The sequence below is a fragment of the Henckelia pumila genome, chromosome 4 (genome assembly GCF_033568475.1).
Source record: "Henckelia pumila isolate YLH828 chromosome 4, ASM3356847v2, whole genome shotgun sequence".
Lineage (NCBI taxonomy): Eukaryota > Viridiplantae > Streptophyta > Magnoliopsida > Lamiales > Gesneriaceae > Henckelia > Henckelia pumila.
Window position 1 is genome coordinate 59190671 of NC_133123.1, and position 21268 is coordinate 59211938.

Below are 21268 nucleotides of genomic sequence, written 5' to 3' on the forward strand. Positions count from 1 at the left end.
TGCAGATGTGTCCTAAACCCTTGGTTGGAGGCGAGTCTCCAGAGGATACGGAAAACTGGTTAGACCGCATGGAGACAACTTTCTAGACTTTCCACTGCACCGAAGAGCAGAAGATGGAGACACTGGGTTATCTTCTGGATGTGCGAGCCCATAGGTGGTGGAGGTTTACTTCTTCACCTTTTTTTACGGGGAGAGGAGTGGCCACCTGGGCCGAGTTCCGCACAGCTTTTCAAAAGCTTTATTTTCCTCCTGCACTCCGTCAGTCGAAGGCGGGAGAGCTACTGAGTCTGCGACAGGGAGCCATGTCTATTGACGAGTATCAACAGAAGTTCTTTGATCTGTTGTCGTATTGCCCTGAGATTGCCGACAGCTCTGAGATGAAGTACAAACTGTTCCTTCAGGGCCTTAACCCTGAGATTCATGACCGTGTGGCGGTTGGTGATGACATGACCTACGAGGGTTTGGTGAGTCGTTGTCACCAGACGGAGGATAGCATTCGGCTGAACAGGTCTTTCTCTCAGTCTAGGCCTGCGAGTTCTTTGGGTCCCCATGCTCAGACTTTCAAGAAGTCCAAATCTACTTCTTCTTCCTCTGGTTCTGGTGATGTTGTCCGTTTTGGGAATAAGGACAAGTGTGATCATTGTGGGAAGAACCATCCGACCGACCGATGCCGCAAAGCTTCTGGAGCTTGTTTTTGATGTGGAGAGGTTGGTCATCTTCGGAGGGATTGTCCATTGTCTGGGGGAGGCGGTTCTGGTTCTGGTTCGGGATCGGGTTCTTAGGCCACCGTTCAACAGAGGTCACAGGGACAGCCTGCTGGGAGTTCTCATTTGAGACCGCGGGCTTCTGGCCAGGTGTTCGCCTTGAGGTATGATCAGGCTATGGAGGAGAATGAGAAGGTCATCGCTGGTACATTTTTACTTTATGGTATACCTGCTATCGTACTTATTGACACTGGTGCATCTCATTCCTTCATTTCTGCACGTTTTGTTAAGAGGCATAAGTTACCATGCATTGCACTAGACGTAGTAGTTTCTGTTTCTACTCCGATGGGTCAATCTGATTTGGCTAAGCGTCTAGTGATGGGTTGCCCTTTAGAGTTCGAAGGAAACATTTTGATAGCGAATCTCATGGTTCTTGCGATGGATGACTTCGATTGTATTCTGGGGATAGACATGCTGACTACCTATCGAGCTTCAGTGGACTGCTATCAGAGATTAGTACGCTTTCATCTGGATGAGAGTGATAACTGGTTTTTCTATGGTGAGGGAGCGCGACCCCCGATACCTTTGGTATCAGCTTTGAGAGCTTGTCGAGCTCTAGAGTCTGGCGGGGAAGGCTACCTTATCTATGCAGTTGATTTGTCCGCTGAGAGCATTGGGATAGAGAGAATTCCTGTTGAGGATGAATTCCCAGATGTATTTCCAGATGAGATTCCGGATTTTCCTCCTGCTAGGGAAGTCGAGGTTGGCATAGAGTTGATGCCGGGTACTTCGCCTATTTCTCGAGCACCGTATCGTCTGGCTCCGTCAGAGATGCGAGAGTTGAAGAATCAGTTACAGGATCTTTTGGACAAGGGGTACATTTGTCCTAGTGTATCTCCTTGGGGAGCTCCTATTCTCTTTGTGAAGAAGAAGGATGGGTCTATGCAGTTGTGCATTGACTACCGTCAGCTGAATTGAGTTACCGTGAAGAACAAGTATCCTTTGCCTCGTATTGATGACTTGTTTGATCAGATGCAGGGTACTTCAGTTTACTCCAAGATTGACTTGAGATCTGGGTATCATCAGATGAGAGTTCGAGATCATGACATAGCCAAGACTGCATTCCGTACTCGCTATGGGCATTATGAGTTTCTAGTGATGCCATTTGGATTGACTAATGCGCCGGCTATATTTATGGATCTGATGAACCGTGTCTTTAGAGAGGATTTAGACAAGTTTGTCGTGGTCTTTATTGACGACATCTTGGTGTATTCGCGTAATGCGGAAGAGCATGTTTCTCACTTGCGAGTGGTACTGCAGACTCTTCGGGATGAGCAGTTGTACGCCAAACTGAGCAAGTGTGAGTTCTGAATGGATCGAGTGGTTTTTCTTGGCCACATCATATCCAGGGATGGGATTTCTATTGATCCGAGCAAGATTGAAGTTGTGCTTAATTGGTCGCGTCCAACGACGGTTGCTGAGATCCGTAGTTTTCTGGGTCTAGCAGGTTATTATCGTCATTTCATTCTAAACTTCTCTCAGCTAGCTCGATCGTTGACGCAGCTTACCCGCAAGGGTGTTGATTTCGAGTGGTCCTCCAAGTGCGAGGAGAATTTTTGTGAGCTTCGACGGCGGTTGACTTCTGCGCCGGTGTCTGAATTACCGTCAGGATCTGGAGGGTATGTGGTGTACACGGATTCTTTTCTTCAGGGGTTAGGTTGTGTCTTGACTCAGAATGGGCATGTGATCGCATACGCTTCTAGACAGTTGAAGATGCACGAAGACAATTATCCCGTTCATGATTTGGATTTGGCAGCCATTGTGTTCGCTTTGAAGATCTGGCGTCATTATCTGTATGGTGAGAAATTTGAGATCTTCACCGACCACAAGAGTCTCAAGTATTTGTTCACTCAGGCGGAGTTGAACATGAGGCAGATGCGTTGGATGGATTTGCTTAAGGACTATGATTGCAAGATTAAGTACCATCCGGGAGCTGCTAATCTCACTGTTGATGCCTTGAGTCGCAAGGTGCGGCTGTCCGCACTTCAGACTTGTTCTATGTCTAGTGCAATCGGTGATTGTTGTTCATCAAGGTATACCTTTAAGCACAAGAAAGGTATGCAGAGTATCCATATGTTTGCGATATTATCCGAGCCAGCTTTGTATACGTTAATACGAGATGCTCAGATGTCGGATTCAAAGACCCAGAGTTTGGCTCGTCTAGCCAACGAGGGTAGTACGTCTGGATTTCACTATCAGTCAGATGGTTTTCTGTGTTTTTCTGGTAGACTTGTGATTCCGCAGGATGAAGAGTTGTGAGAGGAGATCTTGTCTCAGGCACATCGCACCAAGTTGAGTATTCATCCGGGGAGCAACAAGATGTACAAGGATCTACGTACTTGGTTTTGGTGGAAGGGGATGAAACGCAGCGTGTATCAGTATGTTTCGAGATATTTGGTGTGTCAGCAGTTCAAGGCAGAGCATCGATGACCTGGAGGTTTGCTTCACAGTCTGCCTATTCCGGAGTGGAAATGAGAGTTTATCACGATGGATTTTGTGACCCATTTTCCGATGTCCTCAAGGAATTGTGATGCTATCTGGGTTGTGGTCGACCGACTCACCAAGTCAGCGCATTTCATTGTCTATAGCCGAGAGTACACTGTGGATCGTATGGCCCATTTGTATGTTCAGGAGATCGTTTGACTTCATTGAGTGCCTGTGAGCATTGTCAGTGATCGAGACCCCAGGTTCACTTCTAGGTTCTGGGGGAGTGTTCAGCGTGCGATGGGCACTACTCTCAGCTTGAGTACTGCCTATCATCCGGAGACAGATGGTCAGTCAGAACGCACTATCCGTACTTTGGAGGATATGCTTCGAGCTTGCACTATGGACTTTGGTACAGCCTGGCAGGATCATTTGTCATTAATCAAGTTCGCGTACAACAACAGCTATCATACTAGCATTGGGATGGCACCTTTTGAGGCATTGTACAGGCGACGTCGTACTCCACTCTTCTGGGAATAAGTGGGGGAGATACAGGCTGAGGGACCGGAGTTTATTCAGCAGGCAATAGATGTTGTTGATTAGATCAAGAAACGGATTAAGACTGCATAGGATCGTTAGGCCAGCTATGCTAACACTAAGCGTAGGCCTCTGCAGTTTGATGTTGGGGAGAAAGTGTTTCTGAGGGTTTCACCTTTCCGCAGGATTCTCAGATTTGGCCTTAAGGGAAAGTTGTCTCCTAGATTTATAGGTCCGTTTGAGATCTTGGAGAGCATTGGCGATTTGGCTTATCGTCTGGCTTTTCCACCGTATCTGTCCAGTATTCACAACGTGTTACAAGTATCTCTGCTGCGACGGTATGTGGCAGATCCGTCTCATATTCTGCAGCGGTCTGAGGTTCAGGTGGATAAGAATTTGACTTATATTGAGAGACCTATTCGTATCCTGGATCATAAGGATAAGTTCTTGCGGAATAAAGTCATTCCCCTGATATTAGTTCAGTGGCAGCGCCGAGACACTGAAAAAGCCACTTGGGAGCTTGAAAGCAGGATGCGCACAAAACATCCTGAGTTATTTTGATTTCATTTTCGAATTCTATTCAGTTGAAAACTCTGTAAATTTTGCATTTGAATGAAAGAATGTTTCTGCATCTTGTTTTACATTCAGTACTTAAGATCTGATTTCGAGGACGAAATATCTTAAGTGGGGGAGAATGTAGTAGCCCGTACCCAGTTTTAGTAAGTAATTGCTAATTAAAATGATAAACATTATTAAGGGAACTCTTAATGGATTAGCGGAGCCCGGGTTTAGACCCAGAATGATCAGAAATGGTCCGGAGGGTCAGGCAGAACGGAAGCAACGTTCTAGGAATGGATGCAACGTTCGTGCCATCAGAAATGCGTCACTGCTTACGTACTTTATGTGAAATTGGCACCATCGAAAGCAACGATGGTGAACGGACGCAATGTTCGTCAGGCAGAATGGACGCAACGATGAGGAACGGACGTTCCGTTCATGGTCCATAAATAGAGGTGCCGATATTCATTTCAAAGCACACCATTCACCTCTTCTCTCTCGATTCCTTATCCTTCTAACTCAGATCTAGGGAATTCTAGGCGTCCCATTGGGAATCCGGAAGTGGCATAGAGATCCAGGCGTTTGTAGCGGAGCTGTGGCCTAGTTTTGAGGCAATCGACAGCAAAGGGCTAACGACGGATGAAGGTATAGCTTTTGCTTCCTAAAAATATTTAGGAGTATGCAATAGCCTAGTTAAGGCTTTTAGAGCTCTATAATGATATTAGTATCATTTGGAAGTGTAGTGCGGATTATAGGCGTAGACCTAGAGCTGGTAGAGCGCGCCTAGTATTTGAGGTACGAAAGTACTGTTCGAGATATCCTGACTGAGTATGCATGTATTATGTGACTGCATTATTTATATGCCATGATTTTATGCTGCATAAATTTACATCTTGAGATATCTCTATTGAGATGTCTGTTAGTAGGGTTTACCCTATCCTGTTAGTGGATGGACTTCCATCGATTTGGGACCCGCGTATCCACTGGTATTTCGGTATGTGAGCCACCTCCTGAAGCGACGCCACAGCGTGCTACATACCAGGGCCCGATCTATCTTTGTTATCTGATTATTTACCTCCAGTCAGTAGACGGTACACTTGCATGCATGTATACTCATACTCTCATGCTGAGCATTTTACGCTCACGTCTCGTACTTTGTGTTTCTGGATACCCTATTCCTTGGGGCAGGTTTGCGATTGGATGAGGCAGGTGGATCCAAGAGGGGATATGCAGTGGTTAGCCAGCTGAAGCTTCGTCTAGGTTTTTATTTCTGTTGTATTAGGTTGATACAGCTTTCAATTTGGTTGTATAAACTATTTGGATATTTACAGATTCCTTTTTCTTGGGATTGTATTATTGATTATGGTTTTCGCAGCTTATTCTGGTTTACTATTTGATTAAGTTAATTGCATGTCTATGTTCTGTTTAGTAGGTGATCTCGGTAAGGGTCACTACAAGAATAGGGTTCTATGGTTTTTTTTTGTTTTAAATTTAAATTATGTGTTATATTTTTTTTTACTGGTAAACTTGTAAATTTATTGATGATAATCGTCCAACAAGTCAAACTGTAGTAGCCTGTAACCAAGTAAGGTTATTAAGGGACAAATCGCAATTAAAGATCCTAAGTTCGGACGATCCGAAGTGGGGATCGGAGGCTCCAAACGTGATCGAACGATCGGAAGCCAGGATCGGAGGCTCCGAACGTGTTCGGAAGCTCCGTCGGCAGGTCTGGACAGTCCAATTGGGATCAGGTATTATGTCATTGGCTACGTCAGCAAGATGACGTCATTGATGACGTGGTGATGGGACTTACTACGCTCCAAATTCAAGTTCGGATGCTCCGAAGCCTAGTTCGAACGGTCCGAACTTCGTCTATAAATAGAGGTGCCGAGATTCACTTTCAGGCGCACCGAATTTCTCTCTTCTCTCGATTCCTTAGTCTTCTATTGTAGATCTAGAAAGTTCTAGGCTTTTTTTGGGAATCCAGAAGCGGCAGCGCGATCCAGGCGTCGTAGCGGAGCTGTGACCTAGTTTTGAGTCAAGCTACAGCAACGGGCTGACGACGGACGTAGGTATAGCTTTGGCTCCTTATAGTAAATAGGTAGTTTTCTATAGTCTAGTTAAGGTTTTTAAAATAATATAATGATATTAGTATCATTTGGCTTTGTAGAGAGAACTATAGGCATAGACTTAGAGCTGGTAGAGCTTGCCTTTAGTTGAGGTACAAAAGTACTGTTCGAGATATCCTGACTGAGTATGCATGTATTATGTGCTTGCATGATTTATGTGTCATGATTTTATGCAGCATACATTTGCATATTGAGCTATCTCTTTTGAGATGTCTGGTAGTAGGGTTTTACCCTATCCTGTTAGTGGATAGACTTCCATCGATTTGGGTCCGGAGTATCCACTGGTATTTGGTATCAGAGCCACCTCTTGAAGCGACGGCACAAAGTGTTTCATACCAGGGCCCGATATGTCTTTGTTATCTGATCCTTGGCCTCTAGTTTCAGTAGGCATTACACTTGCATTCATGTATTTATATAATATGGTATACTCATAATCTCGTGCTGAGCATTTTATGCTCACGTCTCGTACTCTGTGTATCTGCACACCCTATTCTATGGGGCAGGTTTGCGATTGGATGAGGCGGGTGGATCCAGGAAGGACTAGGCAGTGGATGGCCAGCTGGGATTTGCCTAGGGTTTTATTTTGATGTATTTGGATAATACATTATTCGATATGGTTGTATAATTATTTGGGTATTTATAGATTCCTTTTCTTGGGATTGTATAATGTTTATTGCTTCCGCAATTTATTCTGGATTACTCTTTATTTATTTAAGTCAATTGCATGCTTAAGTTCTAATTAGTAGGTGATCTCGGTAAGGATAACTACATTTATGGTATCAGAGCATGCATAGTAATCTTGGGATTTAGATTCTGCATAAGATAACCATGAGGTAATTTTGTAGATGGCGGATCACGATGATCAGTGTAGTTACCCTTACCGAGATCACCTACTAAACAGAACTTAGACATGCATTTAACTTAATTAAACAGTAATCTAAAAATAAGCTGCGGAAACCATAATCAAAAATACAATTCCAAGGAAAGAAATCTGTAAATACCCAAATACAAAAGAATAAAACCTAGACGAAGCTCCAGCTGGCCAATCACTGACTAGCCCCTCTTGGATCCACCCGCCTCGTCCAATCGCAGACCTTCCCCATGGAATAGGGTGTCCAGAAACACAGAGTACGAGATGTGAGCATAAAACGCTCAGCACGAGAGTATGAGTATACATGCATGCAAGTGAACCGCCTACTGACTAGAGGTCAAGAATAGATAACAGAGACAGACCGGGCCCTGGTATGTAGCACGTTGTACCGTCGCTTCAGGAGGTGGCTCACATACCGAAATACTACTGGATACGCCGGACCCAAATCGATGGAAGTCCATCCACTAACAGGATAGGGTAAAACCCTACTAACAGACATCTCAAAATAGACAGCTCAAGATGCAAATGTATGCAGCATAATATCATGTCATATAAATCATGCAATCACATAATACATGCATACTCAGTCAGGATATCTCGAACAGTACTTTCGTACCTCACACCGAAGTCTGAACTAAGCTGGAAGAATACAACCCCTAGCTGTCTTAGGCCCAAGCCCGACCCGGTCTGGTCTCAAGACTGACCCGACCTGGTCTCTAGACTGACCCAACCTGGTCTCTCCCTTGGAGCCCGACCTGAACTGCACCTGGTCAAGTCCAACCTGAGCTGCACCTTGTCAAGCCCGACCTGAACTGCTCCTGGTCAAGTCCGACCTGATCTGCACTTTGTCAAACCCGACCTGAACTACTCCTGGTCAAGTCCGATCTGAGCTGCACCTTGTCAAGCCCGACCTAAATTGCTCCTGGTCAAGCCCTGAGCCACTCCTTCCCAAACTCCCGAGCTACTCCTCGGTCCAAGTAGAACTATGAAGTGAGATGAAAATGGTGTAAAAATGACCAAACCCTTGACTCCTATTTATAGAGGATGAGCCGGGACAGGTGTCAATCGAGTGCATGACACAATAAACTAAATAATTAAAATCATTTAATTAAGCAAACTTAAACTTTTAAAATATTTAAATATTTAAAACAGATAAGTTGCATAATAAAAATCATTTTGGCAATTAAACGTATTGATAAAATAGTTAGTATAATAAAACATTTAAATAAATAATTAATATTTTATTAACAAATAATTAAGATAAAAAATTTTAAATCGATTAAACTTAAAAATAATAATCATAATATTTATTTAATTTAATGCATGCAATTTAATAGATTGGATTTTAGGTGCTACATTCTAACTTTTGAAAAAGTTAAAGAATAATCCCAAGATTGCGATAAAAATGATTTCTGATACCCGGAAACTTCTAACTTTCAAACTCTCGTCTAATTTCCTCATTCCTCCTAACTTAACTCTTTAAAATAAAATCTTGTAATTTACCGCCGAAATCTACCATCGTCGAACTGGAACCGACAGTCACTAACTCAAGAATCTCAATAATAAATATCTTAAAATATTTGAGCAACTTAAACTTTAAAGGAAACTTAAACAATTAAATCCGAGCAATTAAAATCATAAATATTGAAAATGAATTTAGGCATGGAATATAAATTATAAAAATTCTAGGTGCTACAGTTTTGGTGGAGTATATCGCATGATAGTATTCCGACTAATTTGAATCTAGCTCATCATCATGTCCCGATTTCTACAGTTTGTGATTTATGTGGTTTTTATGCTGATTCAACTTGACATGTCGTGTTTTTCTGTCCAGCGATTAAAAAATGGTGGAATCAGACTCCTTTTGTTTGCATGATGAAGATCCTTAATAAAGCTAGTACCATGGAGTTTAGTTTCTGGATGCAATCCTACTTGTCTAAATCGGAGTTCGACGAATTTGCAAACCATTCCTGGGCAATTTGGAAAGAAAAGATGAATTTTACTCATGGTGATAAAGCAAAGCCGTTAATTGAGCAGATATCTTGAAGTTCAGCTTTTCTTTCTAATTTTCGAGAGGCCTGTGCATCAAATAGAATTTCTGATGTGAGTAATAGGAGAAGGTTGGAGAAAGTGTGGAAGCCGCCGGATTTAGGCTTTCTTAAACTTAATGTTGATGCATATATCAATACAAATTCAAACAAATTTAGTGTGGGTGGCGAGGTTCGCGATAATCAAGGAAGATTGCTGTTAGCGTTTGGAAAACAGATCAATCAAACGGTATCAGTTGTTTATGGAGAGTTATTGGCTATTCAAGATGGGTTGAACTTTCTTTATGAGAATAATTTCAAAAATGTGCAGGTTGTATCAGATTTCTCTTAACAGTGCAAGCAGTCATGATTGAGCAGGAGCATCTTGGATACGAAGGAATTTGCGCGAAAGATATTGGACAAAGATTGAAACAACCGTTGGTGTCAAAGTTCTTTCATGTTTATAGATTGGCTAATCATGTATCTCATGTCATTGCTAGTTTTGCTTATTTTTCTCCTTCACCGTTTATTTGGTTGAATGAAGATTTTCCTTCTTGGTTGGTTCGTGTAGTTACCCTTACTGAGATCACCTACTAATCAGAACTTAAGCATGCAATTGACTTAAATAAAAACAGTAATCCAAAATAAACTGCGGAAGCAATAAACATTATACAATCCCAAGGAAAGGAATCTGTAAATACCCAAATAATTATACAACCATATCGAATAATGTATTATCCAAATACATCAAAATAAAACCCTAGGAAAAATCCCAGATGGCCATCCACTGCCTAGTCTCTCCTAGATCCACCAGCCTCATCTAATCGCAAACTTACCCCATGGAATAGGATGCCCAGATACACAGAGTACGAGACGTGAGCATGAAACGCTCAGCACGAGAGTATGAGCATACCGTATTATATAAATACATGAATTCAAGTGTTCCGCCTACTGAAACTAGAGGCCAAAGATTAGATAACAAAGACAGACCGGGCCCTGGTATGTAGCACTTTGTGCCATCGCTTTAGGAGGTGGCTCCCATACCAAATACCAGTAGATACTCCGGACCCAAAGCGATGGAAGTCCATCCACTAACAAGATAGGGTAAAACCATACTACCAGACATCTCAAAAGAGATAGCTCAATATGCAAACGTATGCAACATAAAATCATGACACATAAATCATGCAAGCACATAATACATGAATACTCAGTCAGGATATTTTGAACAGTACTTTCGTACCTCAAATAAAGGCAAGCTCTACCAGCTCTAAGTCCACGCCTATAGCCAAATGATACTAATATCATTATATTATTCAAAAAGCCTTAACTAGACTATAGTATACTCCCTATTTACTATAAGGAGCTAAAGATATACTTGTGTCCATCGTCAGCCCGTTGATGTAGCTGCCTCAAAACTAGGCCACAACTCTGCTACAACGCCTGGATCGCGCTGCCGCTTTCGGATTCCCAAAAGGAAGTCTAGAACTCCCTAGATCTACGATATAAGACTAAGGAATCGAGAGAAGAGAGGAATTCGGTGCGCCTAAAAGTGAATCTCGGCACCTCTATTTATATACGAAGTTCGGACCGTCCGAACTAGGCTTTGGAGCCTCCGAACACGTTCGGAGCATCCGAACTTGACTTCGAAGTTTCCAAAGTCCCATCAGCACGTCAGGAATGATGTCATCTTGCTGACCTAACCAATGACATAATACCAGATCCCGATCGGACCGTCCGGACTTGCCGACGGAGTATCCGAACTCGTTCGGAGCCTCCGATACTGGCTTCGGATCGTCCGATCACGTTCGGAGCCTCCGATCCCCACTTTGGATCATCCGAATTTAGGATCTTTAATTGAGATTAGTTCCTTAATCACCTTACTTGGTTATGGGCTACTAAATTCTCCCCCACTTAAGATATTTCGTCCTCGAAATCAGATCTTAAGTACTGAAAGTAAAACAACATGCAGAAACATTCTTTTATTCAGAAGAAACTTTTTACAAAGTACAACTTAGTACAATACTGGAATAAAATCAAAATAACTCACGATTTTCTGAACGCATCCTGATCTCAAGCTCCCTAGTGGCTTCTTCAGTGCCTCGGCACTGCCACTACACTAGAACCAAAGGAATAACTTTATTCCGCAACACCTTATCCTTATGATCCAGAATACGAACTGGACTCTCTAAATAAGTCAAATCAGTATCCACCTGAACTTCAGACGGCTGCAGAATATGAGACTGATCCGCCACATACCGTCGCAACAAAGATACGTGGAGCACGTCATGGATACTGGAAAAATACGGCGGCAAGGCTAACCGATAGGCCAAATTACCAATGCTTTCCAAGATCTCAAACAGACCAATAAACCTAGGAGACAGCTTTACTTTGAGACCAAATTTGAGAATCTTGCGGAAAGGTGAAACTCTCAGAAACACTTTCTCCCCAACATCAAACTACAAGGGCCTACGCATAGTATTAGCATAACTGGCCTAACGATCTTGTGTAGTCTTAATCCGTTTCTTGATCTGATCAACAATATTGGCAGCCTGATGAACTAACTCTGGTCCCTCAGCCTGTCTCTCCCCCACTTTTTCTTAAAAGAGTGGAGTACGACAACGACGTCCGTGCAACGCCTCAAAAGGTTCCATCCCAATGCTACGTGTAAGAGTGGGTGCCCAGTGAGCCAACTGTGTGGCTATGGGCTTTGTTGACTCTTTGTATAAACAATCTTTTGTTTAATATTATTTACACTTTTATGGCAATGACTTTATATTACTTCATATTGTTATATTGTGATATACTATTGTTGTTTTGATAAAGACCTTGAATATACTATAGTGTATGTAAGATGTGGTAGAACATGGAGATGTCTATCATGAAATACATCTTATAGTCACTGTATATTCTAAAACCGTTCCTAGTCGATTGAGCCGTCCGATAATAAGGATAAGGATCGCTCGAGTTTGAGACTAGCATTTGCGATGCGGAGTACCACGTTTCATTGGTAGGGAACATGGAGATGTTCGAAGCATGCAAATGGATATTCATAGGATGAATAGTCGAACTACCCTATCCGGACTTTCCAAGTGGTTATCACTTATCGAGTGGATAAAGTCCGCGGTTTTGGTTGTACACCATTAGTCCTTACGACTTGAAACATCATGGAGACTCTATATGCTAGTACTGTGCTTTGACTCGTTTACCGACTCTGAGGGGGTCATCAGGTGTCGAGATTGGGTACAGTTACGACACATATAGGAGTCAATGCATTGTTGTCAAGGATTCACCACATACTTGCGAGTGTGGATATCCTATGCGATCTGAGGAGATATTAGTGTGACAAATCTCTGGCCAGAGTACTTGATGTGATTTAAGAAATGGTTTCTTAGTAGCACATGCGATGTCACTAATTTGATCTTCAAGATGTATTGCATAGTTATCGAATCTTGAGCGACTCTCGATATACCAATGGTTGTTGATTCGATCGGGATATATGGATGAAGGGACCGTACTGTACGTTAACCAAAATCTACTGGTTCTTGTAGGCACTATCAGTGATACCTAGGGAATCATGGGGCGATGTTGCTAGGCGCTTTACCATGATTCGTTGGGCAAGTCGGAAAGTGTTGTTCCGAGTCACAAGGAGTTGTGAGCCCACGGCTAGCTGTATCCCTGAACCATTGAGGGTCACACAGTGTAATGGAGTTTTAATCCCCGTTGAGATAGTTAAATTTAAAGAGTTAAATTTAATGAACTAAGGAGTTGGACTTCTTAAATAAGAGTAAGGGAGTAGGGCTTCCTAAAATGACATAGGGATGGACATTTTTGGAAACCACTGAATTCGGATTCAGGAAAATTTATTTTGACTTTAAAACGTGCAGAAATGGTTTCTGTGCACATTGGTGAAATCGTTTCATCAATCGGAGTCACGATAAATTTTATATTAATTTCTGAACGAGCGGGCTTTGCTTGTCGGGCCCCAGCTTATGACTAATGGGCCCTAAGGTGTTAGTGGCCTGCATTATAAATAAGTTATTTCAGTACAGAAATTACACACAACAGGTCATAATTTTGAGACAGGATTTTCGAAACCCTAGCCCCTCTCAAAACGTTTTCGGCCGCCCCTTCCTCCCTCTGCCCGAGAAAATTCCGGTCTGTGATTTTGAATCGCAGTAAGGAATAACGAATCAAATTCGTGTATTCTCTTCGCAGAAAACTTCTGATAGATTTTCTAGTGCAATCTATCAGAGGGATTAAACCTCTGTTCGTGGACCTGATTGAAGGCGTTCATCGGTTCCAGGGAGAGACAACAAGAGCAGAATTGTTCTGTTGGTGTCCATTAATCTCGTTGCGAGATTTAAGGTAAAATTTAATTAATTGTTATTTGAATTTTACACACACGTAATTCAATCGATGAACGGTTGATACCCATACCATGGAAACGTTCCATGAAAAATTTTTAAACTTCCGCTGCACCGGGTATCAATCGTAATTGGTCTGGGAACTCGCCAGTTTTCCAACAGTGGTATCAGAGCCAGGTTGCTCAGATCAATCGATTGAATAATCAATTGTACAAAATTTTTGAGTCTCGGTTTATGAAACAAAATAAATATTTTTAATAAAAAAATTTTTTCGGGGCAAAACCCGGGCAGCGATTGGATCGCTGCCCGGTGGGGCAGCAATTGTTGCTGCCCCGGGCGGCGCACGGCGCCGCCCAAAGGGGGCGCACAGCGCCGCCCAAGGCGGCGACCGTCGCCGCCCAGGGCGGCGCACGGCGCCGCCCAGGGCAGCGCTGTGCGCTGCCCAGGGGCGGCGCTCGGCGCTGCCCAGCGCAGCGCTGGGCGCTGCGCAGGGCGGCGCTCGGCGCCGCCCAGGGCAGCGCACGGCGCCGCCCAGGGGCGGCGCCAGGCGCTGCCCTAAGGGGGCAGCCGGGCTGCCCCCGGCCCGCGCCCCGGGTGCGGGCCGACCCGGGAGTGTCCCGGGTGGCCCGCGGGAAAAATTAATTTTTAATTTTTTATTAATTTTAATATTTAAAATTTTATTTTTGGTCCGGTCAAAAATTGTTTTTGATTGGTTCACGAGATTTCGGATCGAATTGTTCGAGTCCGTAAATTTTAAAATTGATTTTGGATAAATTTGAATTTTTGGAAAATTTTAATATTTTATCCGTAAATTGAATTTTGAAATCAATTATTTTGGTACAATTGATGATAAGATATGATCTTATGATATATTAGATAAAATATGATTTTATTTGTAAAATTGGATTTTATAGATAAAATATGATTTTATTTGATATGGAGATAAAATATGATTTTTATATGTGAAATGTGATTTTATATATAAAATATGATTTTATCTTGTTTAAATTTGAATTGCCACAGCATGTTATCCAATAAATTAATTTTGAATTAAATGTTATTGGATAAGGATGATCGATTGCCATGACCAATTTTGTAGGTGTATGTTAGGAATTTACATTTTGTCTTTATTGTTGTTGGTTTTATTAATGGGCCTGGTTTATGGCCCGATATGAATGTCATATGTAATAAAAGTGGCTTGGTTTATAGCCCGTTCCCATCCCCTAAAAATGTATCCCCTACTTGTCATTGTTATTTAATTGTAAATACATTAGATTTAGTGGGAGATCAAGATTTGAAGATGGTGGGCCCAGCAGACAATGAAGACTGAAGAAATGTAAATTGGAAGCATATGTAATAGGATTGCATTTGCATACTGCATATTACCTAGGATTGGACTAAGACCCGTGATTGGCAACCACGGGTCAATTAGAAATGGAATCGATCATCCTATATAATATGTGATATTATGATTGTATGCATGTTTAGACATAAATTGCGTGAATCCGGCAATGCATGCAATAAATTAAAAATGATGAGACAAATATTTTTATAAATAAAATCCCTCATTTTAAATATGATTTAAAATTTATATCAAGATAAATAAAGGAAATTTAAATATTGTTTAAATGTTCCTACCTTCCATCAACGGTCAATGTATGTGATGCTACCCGCGGATACGGTCCGGCTCATATTATTGGGGGGGCCCGTTCGTCGGAAAGCTGTACATTGGATCGACAAATGTTGTAAGTTGGGTGGAACTCCCATGGGATCGGCTCATATTATTGGGGGATCCACATGGCGACCGTCCATCACAACTTAATATTGATGGGTCATCTTGACATGTCACTTTAAACGGCGTCATATTATTGGGCCCTTATTGGACATGAGGTAAATACATGGGGGTTGCTTTGGAAGCAATTGGGCTCTACCTTTTGAGAATTATGGTTGGCTGATATTATTCGGGACCATAAGTTTGTCAATTGGACTCCATGTTCTCACTAAGGAAAAAGTTTCCCGTTTTCACTAGAGGGTGGTGAAATCGTTAAAATAGTGGGAGTGAGATTCATAAAATTAAATTCGCCTATTTTATGTCTTAGTAAATTGTTAAACAATCATTGATATATGTCTGTTTTTCCTTTTCAGTATTTCATACAATGAATTCGCGAAATCCTTTATTCTCGATCCTCGAACAAAACAAGCTGACTGGCGCCAACTATACGGAATGGTTCCGGAAGTTGAAGATTGTCTTAACTTCGGAGAAAATGCTCTACGTGTTAGAGAAAGCACCTCCGAAGGAAGCACCAGCTGACATAAGTCCGGAGGAATTGGCCAAACTTGATGCATGGTGTGACCATGACATCAAGACCAAATGCTATATGCAAGCCTCGATGTCTGATGAACTCCAGAGGCGATTTGAGGACACGGTGAATGCTGCTGACATTCACACGCAACTCAAGGAACTTTTTGGGGCTCAGTCGAGGGCTGAAAGGTTCTCTACTGTTAAGGAGTTGATGACGTGCCGCATGCGTGAAGGGACTTCGGTCCGTGATCATGGGGTACGAGTGATTTGGCTCATACAGAAGTTAGCGACCCTTGATTTGGTGTTGGAGCATGAACTCAATGTGGACTTGCTGCTTCTATCTCTTCCTTCTTCATTTGATGGATTCGTGATAAATTTTAATATGAACAAGATAGAGGCCACCCTTGAAGAGATGGTCAATATGCTCGTTACATATGAATCCACACTTAAGAAGGATAAGCCAGCTTTCTTGGTGGGCTCCTCATCTTCTGCTAAGAAGGGGCCAAGTATGAAGGGCAAGAAACGTTCTGCCCCACCCAAGAAAGTGGAACCCGAGAAGAAGCAAAAGACAAAGGCTTCAAACGATGGAAAATCCAAGGATGTTTGCCATTACTGCAAGAAGCCGGGTCATTGGAAGCGCAACTGCAAGGAGTATCTTGAGCAGTTGGGAACTGCAAAGGGTATGTTCTATATCGAAATAAACATGTCACTTAATACAACTTCTTGGGTATTGGATACCGGATGTGGTTCTCACATTTGCAATGATTTGCAGGTGATGACAAGAAGTCGCAGGCTTAGAATGGGTGAGACCCAGCTGAGGCTCGGGAATGGTTCCAGAGTTGAAGCTACGGCCATTGGAGATGTTTGTTTGATTTTGCAGAATGGTTTTAAATTATTGTTGAGAGATGTTTTATTTGTGCCAGATTTAATTAAAAACATTATTTCTATTTCTATGCTTGATAGAGATGGTTATTCTTGTAATTTTGTGAATGGGATTTGCAGTATTTACAAGAATGAATGTTTAATTGGAAATGGACAACTTGAAAACGATCTATACAATTTAAAACTAAAAGACGTTCCAGTGAATTGTATTGACAAACCGGCAACAACAAACAAAAGGAAAATCGATAGTCAAAACCCGGCAAACCTTTGGCACGCTAGACTAGGTCATATTTCCTCAAGGAGGATGAACAAGCTAGTGGGAGAGGGCATGTTTGATATGTCTGATATTAACTCTCTACCTACTTGTGAATCCTGCCTAAAAGGGAAAATGACTAAATCTCCTTTTAAGGGGAAGCCTGAACGTAGTCAAAATCTGTTGGATTTGATCCATACAGATGTTTGTGGTCCATTTAGAGTAGGGACTCAACATGGCCACACCTACTTCATTACCTTTACTGATGATTATTCTAGGTATGGGTATTTATATTTAATGAAATATAAGTCTGAAGCATTTGAAAAGTTCAAAGAATTCAAGGCTGAAGTAGAAAACAAGCTAGGTAAAAGTATTAAAGCACTTCGATCGGATCGAGGTGGAGAATACTTGAGTACCGAGTTTTTGGACTATCTAAAAGAGAATGGGATTCTCTCTCAGTGGACTCCTCCTATGACACCACAGCTTAATGGTGTATCGGAGCGCCGTAATCGAATTTTGTTGGACATGGTTCGATCCATGATGAGCTTCACTGAGCTTCCACCTTCGTTTTGGGGCTATGCGCTTGAAACGGCGGTATTGTTGTTGAATAACGTCCACACTAAAGCAGTGGACAAAACACCATACGAGTTATGGAATGGCAAAGCTCCTAAGTATTCATACTTGAGGATTTGGGGATGTCCTGCTTACGTGAAGCGGACAGTGGGAGATAAGTTGGATAGTCGATCCAGCCTGTGTTATTTTGTGGGGTATCCGAAGAATTCAATCGGATATTATTTCTATTATCCTGCTGAAACAAAGGTGTTTGTTTCGCGGAATGCCACCTTCTTGGAGAAGGAGTTCTTATTGGATAAGAAAGGCGAGATGATGGAACTCGAAGAAGTTCGAGAAGAACCCGAAATACAAAATAACGATCCCACACCTCAGGAACCATTGCTGGACACGCCTGCACCTAGAAGATCCGAGAGGACTTCTAGACCTCCAGTTCGATATGGTCTTCTTCTTGAAGAGGGTCAAGATGAACCCGACATTGGATGTGATCCAAGAAGCTTCAAGGAAGCAATTTCTGATGCGGATTCGAATTTATGGCTTGAAGCTATGCAATCAGAATTGGATTCGATGCATACTAACCAAGTCTGGACTTTAGTGGATCCTCCCGATGGAATTGTTCCAATAGGGTGTAAATGGATCTACAAAAGAAAGCTTGGGCCTGATGGTAAGGTATTGACCTACAAGGCGCGATTGGTGGCGAAAGGTTATACTCAAAGGCAAGGAGTTGACTATGATGAAACTTTTTCACCAGTCGCAATGTTCAAGTCCATAAGAATCCTAATTGCCATAGCTGCATGGTATGACTATGAGATATGGCAAATGGATGTGAAGACTGCTTTTCTTAATGGAGACATTAAGGAAGAAATCTATATGAAGCAGCCTGAGGGGTACACATCCATGGGAAGCGAGCATAAGGTATGCAAGCTTCAGAGATCAATTTATGGTCTAAAACAAGCATCAAGAAGTTGGAACCAGAAATTTGATGAAACAATTAAAGACTTTGGTTTCATCAAGAACCCGGAGGAACCTTGCGTGTACAAGAAAGTAGTTAAGGATGCGGTGACATTCTTAGTACTTTATGTTGATGACATCCTACTCATTGGGAATGATGTAGGGATGTTGCAGTCAACAAAGATATGGTTATCAGGTAGATTTTCGATGAAGGATTTGGGTGAGGCATCCTACATTCTTGGGATACAGATCTATAGGGATAGATCTAAGAGAATGATAGGACTCACTCAATCAACCTACATCGATACCATATTGAAACGGTTTTCAATGGATGGGTCCAAGAGAGGACATCTACCCATGTGTCATGGAGTTTCTCTATCCAAGTCTATGTGTCCCAAGACTGATGCAGAGATAGAGAATATGACACATGTACCATATGCGTCAGCTATAGGTAGCATCATGTATGGGATGATATCTACCAGACCGGATGTAGCATTTGCTCTGAGTGTCACGAGCAGATATCAGTCTAATCCTGGTCAGATGCATTGGAAAGCCGTGAAGGACATTCTTAAGTACTTGCGAAGGACTAAGAATATGTTCATGGTTTATGGAGGACGAGAACTCAAACTGGAAGGCTATACCGACTCTAGCTTCCAAAGTGATGTGGATGACTCGAAGTCAACCTCTGGATTTGTGTTCATGCTCAATGGCGGTGCTGTCTCTTGGAAGAGTTCCAAGCAGGACACCACAGCGGATTCCACCACTGAGGCTGAATACATTGCAGCATCAGCTGCTGCTAAAGAGGCCGTTTGGATGAGGAATTTCGTCCAAGAGTTGGGCGTCATTCCTGAATTTGTTGGTCCAGTCCCGGTGTACTGCGACAACACGGGTGCCGTTGCTCAAGCAAAGGAACCAAGGTCTCATCAAAGATCCAAACACGTACTGAGGAAATACCACATAATCCGGGAGATTGTGGAAAGAGGAGACATCAGTGTCGAACGAGTGGCCTCTGCAGACAATATCGCTGATCCACTTACTAAGCCTTTGCCAGGACCATTGTTTGACAAACATCGCGAAGCAATGGGTCTACGTAGTATGACTAGTTGGCTATAGGGCAAGTGGGAGATTGTAAGAGTGGGTGCCCAGTGAGCCAACTGTGTGGCTATGGGCTTTGTTGACTCTTTGTATAAACAATCTTTTGTTTAATATTATTTACACTTTTATGGCAATGACTTTATATTACTTCATATTGTTATATTGTGATATACTATTGTTGTTTTGATAAAGACCTTGAATATACTATAGTGTATGTAAGATGTGGTAGAACATGGAGATGTCTATCATGAAATACATCTTATAGTCACTGTATATTCTAAAACCGTTCCTAGTCGATTGAGCCGTCCGATAATAAGGATAAGGATCGCTCGAGTTTGAGACTAGCATTTGCGATGCGGAGTACCACGTTTCATTGGTAGGGAACATGGAGATGTTCGAAGCATGCAAATGGATATTCATAGGATGAATAGTCGAACTACCCTATCCGGACTTTCCAAGTGGTTATCACTTATCGAGTGGATAAAGTCCGCGGTTTTGGTTGTACACCATTAGTCCTTACGACTTGAAACATCATGGAGACTCTATATGCTAGTACTGTGCTTTGACTCGTTTACCGACTCTGAGGGGGTCATCAGGTGTCGAGATTGGGTACAGTTACGACACATATAGGAGTCAATGCATTGTTGTCAAGGATTCACCACATACTTGCGAGTGTGGATATCCTATGCGATCTGAGGAGATATTAGTGTGACAAATCTCTGGCCAGAGTACTTGATGTGATTTAAGAAATGGTTTCTTAGTAGCACATGCGATGTCACTAATTTGATCTTCAAGATGTATTGCATAGTTATCGAATCTTGAGCGACTCTCGATATACCAATGGTTGTTGATTCGATCGGGATATATGGATGAAGGGACCGTACTGTACGTTAACCAAAATCTACTGGTTCTTGTAGGCACTATCAGTGATACCTAGGGAATCATGGGGCGATGTTGCTAGGCGCTTTACCATGATTCGTTGGGCAAGTCGGAAAGTGTTGTTCCGAGTCACAAGGAGTTGTGAGCCCACGGCTAGCTGTATCCCTGAACCATTGAGGGTCACACAGTGTAATGGAGTTTTAATCCCCGTTGAGATAGTTAAATTTAAAGAGTTAAATTTAATGAACTAAGGAGTTGGACTTCTTAAATAAGAGTATAAGGGAGTAGGGCTTCCTAAAATGACATAGGGATGGACATTTTTGGAAACCACTGAATTCGGATTCAGGAAAATTTATTTTGACTTTAAAACGTGCAGAAATGGTTTCTGTGCACATTGGTGAAATCGTTTCATCAATCGGAGTCACGATAAATTTTATATTAATTTCTGAACGAGCGGGCTTTGCTTGTCGGGCCCCAGCTTATGACTAATGGGCCCTAAGGTGTTAGTGGCCTGCATTATAAATAAGTTATTTCAGTACAGAAATTACACACAACAGGTCATAATTTTGAGACAGGATTTTCGAAACCCTAGCCCCTCTCAAAACGTTTTCGGCCGCCCCTTCCTCCCTCTGCCCGAGAAAATTCCGGTCTGTGATTTT